The sequence below is a fragment of the Ursus maritimus genome, unplaced genomic scaffold, assembly GCF_017311325.1.
Source record: "Ursus maritimus isolate PB19 unplaced genomic scaffold, ASM1731132v1 scaffold_29, whole genome shotgun sequence".
NCBI lineage: Eukaryota > Metazoa > Chordata > Mammalia > Carnivora > Ursidae > Ursus > Ursus maritimus.
In genome coordinates, this window is record NW_024425452.1 from 13,169,227 (window position 1) to 13,183,264 (window position 14,038).

Genomic DNA, 14,038 nt, shown 5'->3' on the forward strand with positions numbered 1-14,038 from the left:
CTCAGTGGAGAGATTAGGTGATAACTTGAAGAGTCACACCATATCCCATCATTTTTTTATGTGGGGAGGACACGAAACATGGTCAAATTTCATAGCTCAAAATGTAGAAAGTTAATTGTATGTTGGTTTCTCTCCTCTTTTGTGCCCATTCAATCAGTAAAAGAGATGTCCAATAAATGCCTACTGGCTTTGCTGGTCTTTTTGTTTTGTCGGACTGGGCAATCAGATTAAGAATCCAAGAAATAGTGTTCGCTTTGGAAGCATATATTCTAAAATTGGAATTAGAGAAGATTAGCACGGCCCCCTCACAAGGATGACACACAAATTCGTGAAATGTTCCATATTTTTTCTGCTCAATAAATATTTTAAAGCATAAAAGAATCCAAGAAATAATAGAAACTGGTTTGATGCTGTTTGAACACATAATTTACTTTGTACTCTGCATTGCGCTGAAAGAAATGAAAGAGGGTGTCTTAGTTTTCTGATTCTTGAAGCTAAAGGGGGTAAAGACATACACAAATTTGATACAGCTGGATGTCGTGGAAGGGAACTTGAATCTGAATTACCTGAATCTAAGAAATCTCGAATTTAATTACCAGAGCCACAGTATGCCTATAATGATAGATTAAAATAAAAAAAGAATGGCATCCTCTTCACTCCTGCACCCTAACTTTGGTCTTCCTGTCTACTTTTTCTAAGGAAATGGAATGTAGGAGATGAGGAGAAGAATTTCCCTTAATCAGAAAATCACAATATCAAAGAGTAAAAATTATGTCACCACGTTTATGAATATAAATTGTAGAGTGACTCAACCTGCACTATGCAATTTGATCTTCATAATCACTCTTTCAAATAGATAGAGAGGATTTTTATCATCTCTGTCTTAGGAAGAATTTGAAACTCAACAAATTTAAGTGACTTACCCAAGTTGACAAAGCTATTAAGTTGGATGTCATCCAGATCCTCTGAATCCAATTCCATTGCTCTTTTGACTCTTAGGATTTTTAATTAGGATGGGCACTAACAAAACAGCCCCAAATCTCAGGAGCTTACCCCAAAAAGTTTCTCGCTCTTGCTTACATGGCTCACACGGTTTGGCAGGGTGTCCTTCTCCACATGGGAACCCTGGTTGTAAAGTTTCCCTGTCTTGCAGCTACACCATTTGGAAGTTGATGTCTCCTTAGTTGCTGAGGCATGGGAAAGAGGACTGAAGGGTCTCAGACCAGAAATTAAATACTTCATCATTTCTTCTCACAAACCATTATCCAAAAATAGTCATATGATAGGAAGTCTCAGCCTTGCGTGAGCCCAGAAGGAGAAGAAAAATTTGATGTGACTAAGTACTAGAAGTCTTCTGATACGGTGACTTTGGATAAGTAATATTCACAGGTAGGAAAATGAGCATTAAAACAATCATGAGGGATATCTGGGTGGCTCAATCGGTTAAGCGTCTGCCTTCAGCTTAGGTCATGATGCGAGGGTCCTAAGATTGAGTCTGACAACGGTCTCCCTGCTCAGCAGAGAGCCTGGTTCTCCCTTTGCGTGCTTCCCCCTACTCGTGCTCTCTCTCTCTCTTAGAAATAAATAAATTTTAAAAAATTATGAAATAATTTCCCATACTGGGGTTTTCTTTAATTTTTGTTTCTATAAATGACAGAATCAAAAGATAATATCCTTTTTAAATTAAACCCAAAACACATCATATATGCTAGCCACATTTAAAGTGCCAACAGCCTGAAAGGCAGCCAGCTAAAACATTCCTTACGCTCTGTGAAAACATCAGCCTGTATTGTCCTGAGATGACTGTCAATCCTTGTTTAGGAACTGAGATTTTAGGTGGATCCAACTTAATGTCAAACAGAGAGAAGGAATAAATATAGCCGCAGATTTGCTTATTAATTTATTTTTTTCCTGGTATCAAGACATTAAAACCTCCCAAGATCTACTGTATTACTTCAGAGATGGAGAGCTGTGATATTTTTTGTAGCTAGAAGTCTCTGACAATTATGGGGAAGGATTATCATTCAATATTGCTCTGAACTCAGAAAGCTTGAGAGAATAGCTAGGTAAATGACCAGAGCAATTTTATATCGTAGAAATCAAAGAAAACAGCATGATTTAATGGAAGAAGAATGAGCTGAAGAATCAAATGTCCTTGCTTTGGTTTTTGATTATACCATTCATTGAGCCTCAGGCTTATTGAATGTAAAAAAGGTATAAATATTAACATCTGCCTTACTGGGTAATTGTGAAGAACCAATGGGACAGTTTTTTGTGACAGCAGTCCCTAGACTGTAAAGCACTAAAATCAAACTTAGTTGCTCTTGAAAATTTGTTGGGTTGATATAGAGGAAACAAAAGACCGAATTCTGTGACACATAAGAACCAGGGTCGGACCATTAAAAATATGGTCAGAGGAACTTTTTGCTCTGAAGTTGTCTCCTTTCCTAGTTCTTATTGCTGATGATCTAAGCATGAAAGACTCTATTCTTCCTTCCTCTATGCAGGTACAAGACACTTAGAGCATTTTATGGTTAGAAACAATAATCATTATTAGAACTTTTTTTTTCTAAATCCATTTTACATGATCAGTGAAATAGCATGTGTGTAGGAAAGAAAGAAAAAGAAGCTTTAAGTTTTCATACATGCTGAAAAGATGAAATAATTTTTTCCTAAAGCATTTGCCTAGAAAGATATTCCATGTGTCCAATATAATGAGACTTACTCCTCTTTAAGGAAGATTACGTATTTGTCTCCAGCAAGTAACATGTGTTCCTTTAAACAAAATGTATGTGGGCGAAATGCTGCAATTTAAACTTTAGAGGTGAACTTGATCAAATAAATGAATACTTGAAGAAACTGGTAATTAACATTGAATTTCTACTGGATAAAATATGTGGCCAGTGTTGCAAAGCAATATGTCTCTGCTACCGTGGTGCTAGTATTTTAGTTCAAGCTAGCAGGTTGAAGAACAGATGTTGAAAAACTGTGCTTTTTGGTTATAAACACTCCTTTGTATGAACTAATGTCTTCTGAAGTATAATCCTCATCTTTAAACTTTTTATAGAGCCAGAATTTTAATATGTGCCATTTTAAACTGCCTAAATAACCAGAGGATTAGAAATCTCCTGGAAAGAAAGTGCTTCCGAAGTGGGTAGTTACTCACACCTCCAGTACACTTATGAATATTTCCGTACGATTAGCCTACCATGGTCAAAAACCCAACCTTACCATATCTCTTCCCTCTCAACTGGATTCATCCACTTATTTGTTTTTCATTTAACAGCTATTTGCTGAGATTTACTTTGATAGGCACTCTTCCAGGTGCTGGGAATATAGATGGTAAGGAAATAGGTGAGACTGTGGATATGGGGTGCTCTTTAGAGATATAGGGTCTCTCTGAGGAGTTGAGAGTAAGCAGAGACCTAAATCAACTATACAGAATTGGAGGGGCAAATTTGGAAGCACGGATTGTATTTGTGTCTGGAAGGAGAGTATTGTGTACAAAGCCCAAGATTAGAGTGCCATTGGTGTCTTTGGGAAAGAAGCAAACATGGCTGCCTTGGCATAAGGAATTAAAAGAAAGGTCCTTGAAGCTAGATCCTGGAGGGCTTCAAAGGTCAGAATAAGAATTGTAGATTCACTTTTAGATATCATGGCAGCAATTGGAGGTTCTGGGGTAGGAGAGAAGGACATGATTAAATTTGTGTTTTAAGGACTTCCCTGGCCACAGTGTACAGACTAGCCCGCAAAGGATTAGTGTGCAAGCAGGGAAGCCACTTGGGACATCTGCAGCAAGGCAGAAGCGCACCTTTACGTACCAAGCACATGTCATGATTCTCATTTAGGGAGCAAATTAATATACTAAGTTAAAGACTGGAAGCCCAAGTCTGATACGGCTGAATTTTGTGACTGTTTGGTTGCTGGTTTAATACTCCTTGACCAAGTTGACAATTCTGAAATCTTTAAAGTCTCAGTTCCACTTATCAGTAAAAAACAATGATACCCGACTTCCCTTCCACATGTAATGGGGGCAGGATCAAAGGAGATAATGTGTATTAAAAGCACTGTGAAAACCAGAAACTTCAAAGCATGGTACTTTACAAATGCTGGGTATTGTTATGCATAATTATCTGTCCTGATTTGATTTTAGCAAAGGACTGTTTTCTCGAAATTGGTCAAAGAGGAAGCAAGCATCATTCTGAATTGCAACTAAATCTAGTTGTACCCCCAGGTAAAGTAAGTGGAATCTAAAGATGATCATTTAAGACTTTTTTTTCTTTCTTTCTTTTTTTTCTTTTTTTTTTCTTTTTTTTAGGAAGAGAGCTTTTCTTTGAAATTCAGGTGGCATAAAATTGACCAACTTGAAATACTTAGAGCTGGTGGGGTCACTTTTCAAAAATATCTCTGTAGAATGTCATTGTTGTCACAAAACGGAGCCATCGTGGTTCACTGACTATATTGAACAGGATAGCTGTTTCTCAGGACACTTCGACATCTGTCAATGCCCAGGGAACCTGGCCTCTTGCTTAGACAAACGACAAAGCATAATGAAGTGGTGCTCCTGATTTTTGGAGAATTTAATCTAACTCTTTTTGAGTGGCAGGAGATGTTTCCCCCAAAGTCTCCATCCTTTCATCCATCTTCCTTGTCTATTCTCCTTTTTCTTTCTCATTATGCTGAAAATATTGAGACCTATAAACAAGTTGACATGACTGGTTAAGGAGTTCAGACTTGTTTTTGAAGCGTTGTCATCTGTTAGTGTGCCCCCTTGCTCTGTGGTTGACTAATTGCTCCCTCATAATTCGATTCAGTCCTTTCTCCAAGCTCCTCACTCAGATCTTCTTGCCACGGTTTCCTGTGACATGACTTCACAGTCGAAAGCCTCTCTTTTCAGGAAGAGGCAGAGGATAGAGGTGAGGAAGGGAAAACAAAGCCGTTTTTAAAAATGTTGCCTTCCTTCCCATCAGGTCCTTTTTGGATAACATCACAATGCATTATTTGTGATCACGACTCATATTTATAGAGATCTAGATTTGACAAAATGCTTTTTATATATCATGTGTTAAAAAAATGGACACACGCAGACGCACATACTGTGAGAGAGCTAGCATCGTTTTATGAAGCAGAAACTGAAGCACATATGCAAAAGCACGTTGGGGAACAAGACCTATGTCTTTCAAGTTTAACCTCACTTTTCTCCTCTGGACTCAGAGTTGCCTAGAAAAAGTATGTTAGTATAGTCTTGCAGATGTATACTCACAAGGAATGTGCTCTTTTATTTTTTTTTTAAGATTTTGTTTATTTATTTGCCAAAGAGAGAGAAAGAGCACAAGCAGAGGGAGCTGCAGGCAGAGGGAGAAGCAGACTCCCCCGCTGAGTAGAGAGCCCGATGTGGCGCTCGATCCCAGAATCCTGGGATCATGACCTGAGCTGAAGGCAGATGCTTAACCAACCGAGCTGCACAGGTGTCCTGGAATGTGCCATTTTATTTTATTTTATTTTTTTAGATTTTATTTATTTATTTATTTATTTATTTATTTATTTATTTGAGAGAGAAACAGGCAGAGAGAGAGGGAACACAAGCAGGGGGAGTGGGAGAGGAAGAAGCAGGCTCCCAGTAGCGGAGCCTGATGTGAGGCTTGATCCCAGAACGCCGGGATCATGCCCTGAGCCGAAGGCAGACACTTAATGACTGAGCCACCCAGGTGTCCCAGGAATGCGCTATTTTAAATCACACACCAGTGTATCTGTCCTGACAGGGGTTAGAAGCATAGAGGGAAGGAGAGTATTAGGAGATGGACCCATGTAGGTTGCAATTCTGCCCATTCCGTCACTGGCTGCTTAGTTAGTGCCCATTTATTCGGCAAGTGTTTATTGGTCACTTATCAAGTGATGGGCACTGTGAGATATGAGATGGCACAGAAATAGGAGAAAACTAGGAAAGAGAAGCAAATGACCTACATTTACAAAGTGAAAAGGCAGGAGAAGGAAATACTCCTGAATTTAATTCTCTACACATATGTCGTACTGTGCTCCAATTGCTAACACATATACTGATTTTGTTTAAAGAATACGACTTTTGCAAAAACTATTTCTGTAGAAGAGGTTATTCCTCTAAAAGGAGATAAAATGCAAATGGATAAAATAGTTTATGAGATATTTGGATCAAGCTGTTGGATGTTTAAAAATCTCTAACAGCTATTCCTAAGCAACTACTAGTAGACAGAAATTAGAGAAACAAGTCAGGAAATAAAAAATTGTTCTAACAGATAACATACTAGTGATAAATATTAACTTATATATACCTCTTTACAACGTCGCAAATATGCGATGTGTACAAAGAAACTTGCCAAAAACAGGAGTAAAAGCTATCAAAAACCATATGAAAGACGTACAAGAATTCTTTTCATAACTTAAAGGGAACAAAATAATAAGAAAAGGGAAATATATTGTAAACGTATTGTAAATTATATCAGTGAAATATTTCATATTATAATCATCAAAGAAAGGACAGAAAAATCCAGTGTAGGTAATTAAAGAGTAAATAAATATAAAAATAATACATAAAGGAAAATTGTGAGATTTATTTTCATTAAATCTTAAGTAATTCAACAAAGAATTAAAGGATTTTTTAGAGAAAGGATGGCATGTATTACAGTACATTTCAGTTCACTATTTAATTTTTTTCAGTGACATTAATGGTATGTGTATTTTCTTAAACAAAACTGTGTGTCAAGGACTTTTAAAAACCTCAATACATAAATAGTTGACGGATGGTGAATGCGTCATTTTTCTTATTTTTTGCTTGTTTTATGTCCAGGTGTTTGATTTTGCATTTTTTAAATTAAAGAAGTAGCACTGAGCTAACAAGGAAACACCAAGATTTAATAATTATATTTTTCCCGTTGTGTGTATTACCAGACCTATAATTCTGAGTCATCCATATTGCTCCTGTTCAAGGAAACACCTATGATTTAAGACCATTAAAAGTGGTCAACAGAAAGAATATTTTGAGGTAAGGAGATGACATTTTGAAGTGCACATCTATTCCTATAACATCTCGGAACCTGGGCATAATTTATAAGTAAGTAGAGGCAGGTGACAGATAAGTAGATAGGTAGCTAGGTAGATAGGTAGGTAGAGAGATGAATAAAGAGGTCCTTGCATTATATGTAAAACGTTATGTATAAAAACTACAATTTCTAACAATCAGGAGTTTTATTAGGTAAAATGTCCCTCTTTAAAATTACTTACGTCAGTAAAATAGCAGTTTCCAGTATTTATTACTTACCATCAAATTAAAGTATGTGCTAAACAGCTTAGAGGTTCACCTCTCAAATTCTCTTTTAAAGAAACAGCCTTACTGAGGTATCGATACACAAAACTGTGCATACGTATGTGGTGCGTATCCCTTGATGCGTCTGGGTTTCTTGACTTCTTATAGTACGTTGTAGACATTTGGTTTTTTAGTTTAGATGCTCTGCCATTTTTATCTACCAAGTCTTCTTTGGCATTTTTCCTCAGAAGGCCGAACAAAATTATCTAGTTTCTGTGATTATTTCGGAAGAAACAGACCCACCATTTGGGCCCTGCTATTGACGCTGTCATCCCAAATGTTTCTGCCTCTCCCAATACAAGGTTAAAAACAATAATAATTAGTTCAAAAGGAGGGTTTGCCAGAAACTTATTGACTTGCTTAACAAAGGCTATTTCTTTTTTCTTTCTTTCTTTCTTTCTTTCTTTCTTTCTTTCTTTCTTTCTTTTTTTTTTTTTTTTTTTTTTTTTTTTGTCTTATTCGGAATTGTATGTTCGACTGCTATCACCTTGGGAGATCCTAGCCAAGCTAAAGAACATTTTGTTTATAATAATAGCTAACATTTATTCAATGCGTATACTTGGTGCCAGCTCTTTTTGAATGCTTGGCGTTTAGCATCTCATTTAGTCCACACAATAATGGTCTGGGGATGGGAAACAATGACATCCATTTAACGTGGGAGAAGGCAAGCACGGCGCGCACGGTCACTTCTGCATATTGGGTGGAGCCAGGCTGTGAACCCAGGTAGCCTGGTGCCAGTCGTCCTGCCTAACAGCTTCGTGCTAACGATCCTGTGATATGGCTTAAAGCCAAGCTTCAGCAGGACGGAGTCAGACATTGACATTTTTTGTTACATCTAGGCCCTCGTATTGGTTTTATGTAATTATCAGTTCCTTCAGAAAGGAATAAAACTTTGTCATGTACCGTGTTTGGGAAAACTAAACAGCAGCAGATCTTGACTGAGCACATTTCCTCTCAGTTCTTTCGTAAAAGTTCACTTGTGACATCGCTCTGTCCTGTCTCTCTCACTTTATCAGAGTTCTTTCTCCACGCGGTCTGCAGAGTCATTTTCTTCCACACATTCTCCAAATATCGACGGTCTACAGGATTCCCAACTCAGATCTCCTTTTTATCAGTTTCTGAGTGATATGAGCCATTCAGCATCAGTGACCACTTGTGTGTGTTAATGAATTCTGAATCCTCTCGGCTAGACCATGTTTTTCTGCAGGCTCTGAACTGGTACATACTATTGTCTCCTTGAGATCTATGCCAAGATCCTCCAAAGGGATAAAATGCCAGAATTAAACTCATCAATGTCTTTCCTACCCAAATGCCTTTCCCTCCTATTTTTATCTATTGTTAGCCTCATCATTACCGTATAACTCAAGGAGAAGACACTAGTATACTTTGGTTCCTTTCTCACTTCCTCTTCTTTTCATATTTTCCCAATCACTGAGTCTTGTAGATTTTACTTCCCGAATACTGTTTAAATGTACCTCCTCCTTCCCATTCCTTTTATTGTTAATGTACTTTAAATTTTTATATTCATTTATGGTCTGATGTAATAAACCCTTACTTGGTCTTCACTGATTTTTTTTTTCCATCCTGTTGTATTTTCCACTTTAAAACCCAGTGTTCTTCCCCCAAAACACACTTTCTTGAAGTTGCTTACATGTTACAACCTCTGAAAATTCCACACACTGGTGGAAAATGACCTCTTTAATGTCGTATATAAGGTCTCATAACAATCTCGCCCACTGTCCTTTCCTACCTCCTTTTCTTCCCCCTTTGACACTATGCTATAGCCACACCGAACGTCTTTTTGCCCCCAGAACATATCTTTTTCTCATTAAAAAATAAACAAACAAACAACTGGTAATCATTCTCTCTAAGCTCTCTCCCTTGTTTACAAAGACCAGAATAATCCTACACATTTCATTCATGATATAAATGGCAAGCCCTTCATAAAAGAACAGCCATTGGTAGGGAATCGATTCCCTCTTCTTTGTTTGATAACACTCTGCTCTTATATCTACTATTGCTGCTGGCATGCTGAATTTTATTTTTTTTAACTTACTGGTTTTCCAACCTAAGTTTTTCTTTTTTTTATTTTTATTAGAGATATTGACCTGTAGTTTTATTTTCTTATGGTGTTCTTGTCTGGTTTTGTTATCAGGGTAATGTTAACTTCATGAAAAGAATTTGGACATGTTCCCTCTTCTTTGATTTTTTGGGGAAATTTGGGGAGAATTGGTATTATTTCTTCTTTAAGTGTTTGGTAGAACTCACCAGCGAAGCCGTCTAGTACTTGTCTTTTGTTTGTTGCGAGATGTTTGATAACTAATTCAATCTTCTTACTAATAATTGGTCTGTTATCAGTAGGTTGCCTGTTTCTAGGAATTGATCTATTTCTTCTTAGGTTGTCCAATTTCTTGGCCTAGAATTGTTCATAAGGTTGTATTTCTTATGATTCTTTGTATTTGTGTGCTGTCAGTTGGCACATCTCTTTTTTCAGTTCTGATTTTATTCGAGTTGTCTGCTTTTTTTAGTGAGTCTGTCTAAAGGTTCCCCTGTTCTGTTTCTTTTTAAAAAAAAATAAATCTTAGTTTCATTAATATATTCTCTTTTAGTCTCTATTTCATTTATTTTTATTCTGATCTTTATTTCTTTCCTTCTACTAACTTTGGGGTTACTTTATTCTTTTTCTAGTTCCTTGAGGGGTAAAGTTAATTTGTTCATTTGAGATCTTTCTTGTTTCTTAATGTAGGCATTTATCACTATGAACTTTCCTCTTAAAACTGCTTTTTCTGCATCCCATAAGTTTTAGTATATTGTATTTCCACTTTCATTTATCTCAAAATACTGTTAAATTTATTTTTTAATTACTTCTTTGACCCATTAGTTCTTTGGTAGTTGTTCAGGAGTATTTAATCCCCATAATTTGTAAAATTTCAAGTTTTCTTCTTGTAATTGGTTTTTAGTTTCATACCATTGTGGTTGGAAAACATACTTGGTATGATTTCAGTCTTCTCAAATTTAGTAAGACTTGTTTGTGACATAACATATAATCTTACCTTGGAGATACTGTGTGCTTGAGAAGGCTGTGTATTTTGCTGTTTTGCATGGTATGTCTATAAATGCCTGCCAGGTCCATCTGGTCTAACGTGTCACTTAAGTCCAATGTTTCCTTACTGATTTTCTGTCTGGACCACGTATCCATTGATGAAAGTGGGGGGTACTAAAGTTCCCAACTATTATTGCATTGCTGTCTATTTCTGCTTTTTAGGTTTGTTCATATTTGCTTTATATAAACCTAATTTCAAGATGAGTAGCATATGGTATTAATTGTACAGACTTTATAAAAACTTCCCCAGTAAAATGTTTTGGTACACAGTAGACAAACAGCAAATATTGCCGAGCTAATAAATGACTGAAGGATAGAGAATAATTATTAAATTGGTTTGGAATTGACATATATTCACCACTTATCTCAGAAAGCAACAACATACAACATAAAATATCTAGTGTGAATGACATAAAACCTGAAAAAAGGATACTTGCATTAATGTAAAGCAATAATTTATTCATATAACAGCAAAAAGTACCACTTTATTATAAAATTCTTATTACTACACTGAAAAAGACTTGCAGACATTAATTTTCACAATACAGATCTATAACAAAACTGACATTTCAAGGTCAAAAATGCTAATTGAGTCTTAGGGAACTGTAAGATGCCTTATTGGAAAGAAGTTGGAATAATTAATCTTGTAGATAAAGCACCTGACATTTGATTAATAAAATCAGAATATCAGGTTAGTGGGAAAAAAATGAAGACTTTTCTTTTCTCCTTAACATTACTTTACAATTTTTATACCAATATTTTTGCCCAAACTGTTTTCTGCATATATTATTCTGCTCAGGAATTTTGTTCAATTTATCTTCTAAATTTCAATCAGTATTTTTCTAACTTCAGCATGCGTATGAATGACCTATAGATATTGCTAATAATATAGACTCAGATTAAGTGGGTCTGGGGTAAGGCCCATGTTTCTGCATTTCTAGCAAGCTCCTAGGTGATTTCAGTGCTACTGGTCTGAGAACTACACTTTGAGTAGACAGTATTTAGGACAGTGTCTCAAAATTTTGTTGCTCATTTGTATTACCAGAGGACCACTGATCATCAGGGACGTACAGATCAAAACTACAGTGAGATCACCTCACATCTGTCAGAATGGCTCAAATTACAACAGGTATTGGTGAGGATGTGGAGAATTTGGAACCCTTTTGCACTGTTGGTGGGAATGCAAACTGGTACAGCCACTCTGGAAAACAGTATGGAGGTTCCTCAAAAACGTAAAAATAGAACTACCCTTGATCCAGCAATTGCACTACTATTTACTGAAAGAATACAAAAACACTAATTCAAAGGGATACATGTACTCTGATGTTTATAGCAGCATTATCTACAATAGCCAAATTATGGAAACCACCCAAGTCTCCATTAACTGATAAGTGGATAAACAAGATGTGGTGCATTTACATAATGGAATATTATTTAGCCATAAAAAAGAATGAAATCTTGCCATCTGCAAGAACGGGGATGGAGCTAGCGAGTATTATGCTAAGCAAAATACATTAGAGGAAGACAAATGCAATGTGATTTCACTCATGTGGAATTTAAGAAACAAAACAAATGAGCAAAGGGAAAAAATAGAGAGGGAGGCAAACCAGAAAACAGACTCTCACTATAGAGAACAAAGTGATGGTTACCAGAGGGGAGGTGGATGGGGGGATGGGTTAAGTTGGGATAGGGATTAAGGTGTGCACTTGTAATGAACACTGAGTGATATTTGAAAGTGTTGAATCACAATATTGTACACATGAAACTAATATTACACTTAATCTAGAATTAAAATAAAAACTTAAAATACTGATGTCTAAACAACAAAAGCAAAGATCAGTAGGACTATATCAAACTCAAAAACTTTGGCACAGCATGAGAAACAATTAGTAAAATAATGGAATGCCTGGGTGGCTCAGTCAGTTAAGCATCTGCCTTCAGCTCAAGTCATGATTCCAGGGCCCTGGGATTGAGCCCCGCATCAGGCTCCCTGCTCAACAGGGAACTTGCTTCTCCCTCTCTCTCTGCTGCTTCCCCTCCTTGTGTTCTCTTGCTTGCTCTCCCTCTCTCGAATAAAGAAATCCTTAAAAATAAATAAATAAATAAATAAATTGATAAGACAATCTATAGAATGGAAGAAAAATTTTGAAACAATGTGTCAGTAAGGGGGCTCATATCCAAAATAAATGAGGAACTCCTATAACTTAAAAACAACAACAAAACAATCTGATTAAAAAATGGTCAAAAGAACTAAATAACCAGTTTTTCCAAAGGGAACATCAAAATGACCACGAGGCTCATGAAGGGGGTGCCCAGTATCGCAAATCATAAGGGAAATGCAAATAATAACCTTAATGAGATATCACCTCGTCCCTATTAGAACGGTTATCACAGAGAGGACAAGAGACAATGGTAACTGGTGATGATATGGTGAAAAAGAAACCTTTATACGTAGTTGGTGGAGATGTAAATCAGTCCAAGCAGTACGGAAAATAATAGGAGTTTCCTTAGAAAGTTAAAAATAAATCCACCATACAAACCAGCAATTTCACTGCCAGGCACAGACATACGCTGTTTTATTGGGTTTCACTTTATTGCGCATTGCAGGCAGTGTTGTGTTTACAAATTGAAGGTTTGGGGTGACCCTGAATCTGGCACATCTATCATCACCATTTTTCCAAAAGCATTTGCTCACTTTGTATCTTTGTGTCACTTTTTGGTAATTTTTTCAGTAATTCAAACTTTCTCAGCATTATCATATGTTTTGGTGATCTGTGATCAGTGATCTTTGAAGTTACTATTGTAATCATTTTGGGGGTGCCACAAACCATACCCATATAAATGGTAAACTTAATCCATAAATGTTGTGTGTGTTCTGACTGCTCCACCAAAGGCCATTCCCTCATGCCTTTCCATTTCCTCAGGCCTTCCTATTACCTAAGAGAGATAATTAGGCCAATTAATAATTCTACAGTGGACTCTAAGTGTTCAAGTGAAAGGAAAAGTTGTGTGTCTCTCACTTTAAGTGAAAAGCTAGAAATGATTAAGCTTTGTGAGGAAGGCATGTTGAAGCAGAAATAGGCCTGAAAACTAGGCCTCTTGTGCCAAATAGTTAGCCAAGTTGTGAATGATGCAAAGGAAAAGTTCTTGAAGGAAATTAAAAGTGTTACTCCAGTGAACACATGAATGATAAGAAAGTAAATAGTTTTATTGCTAAAATAAAGAAAGTTTTTGTGGTTGGGCCAGAAGATTAAACCAGCCACAACATTCTTTGAAACTAAAGCCTAATCCAGAGCAAGGTCCTAACTCTCTTCAATTCTATGAAGGCTGGGTGAGGAAGCTGCAATATGTTACCCAGAAGATCTAGCTAAGAAGACCTAGACTAAATAGCAAATTTTTAGCGTAGACAAAAACAGCCCTATATTAGAAGGAGATGCCATCTAGGGCTTTCATAGCTACAGAGGAAAAATCAATGCCTGGCCTCAACACTTGCAAGGATAGGCCGACTCTCTTGTTAGGAGCTAATGTAGCTGGTGAGTTTAAATTGAAGCCAATGTTCATTTACCATTTCAAGATTCCTAGGGCCCTTAAGAATT

General features: G+C 36.6%; 1 non-coding gene across 1 annotated transcript; it reads left to right on the forward strand.

The window, feature by feature from the left end:
* The first annotated feature begins 245 nt into the window (after positions 1-245).
* LOC121105733 lies at positions 246-348 on the forward strand. The gene has a single exon (XR_005838384.1). It is a non-coding gene; the product is annotated as a U6 spliceosomal RNA (small nuclear RNA).
* Positions 349-14,038: the final 13,690 nt, after the last annotated feature.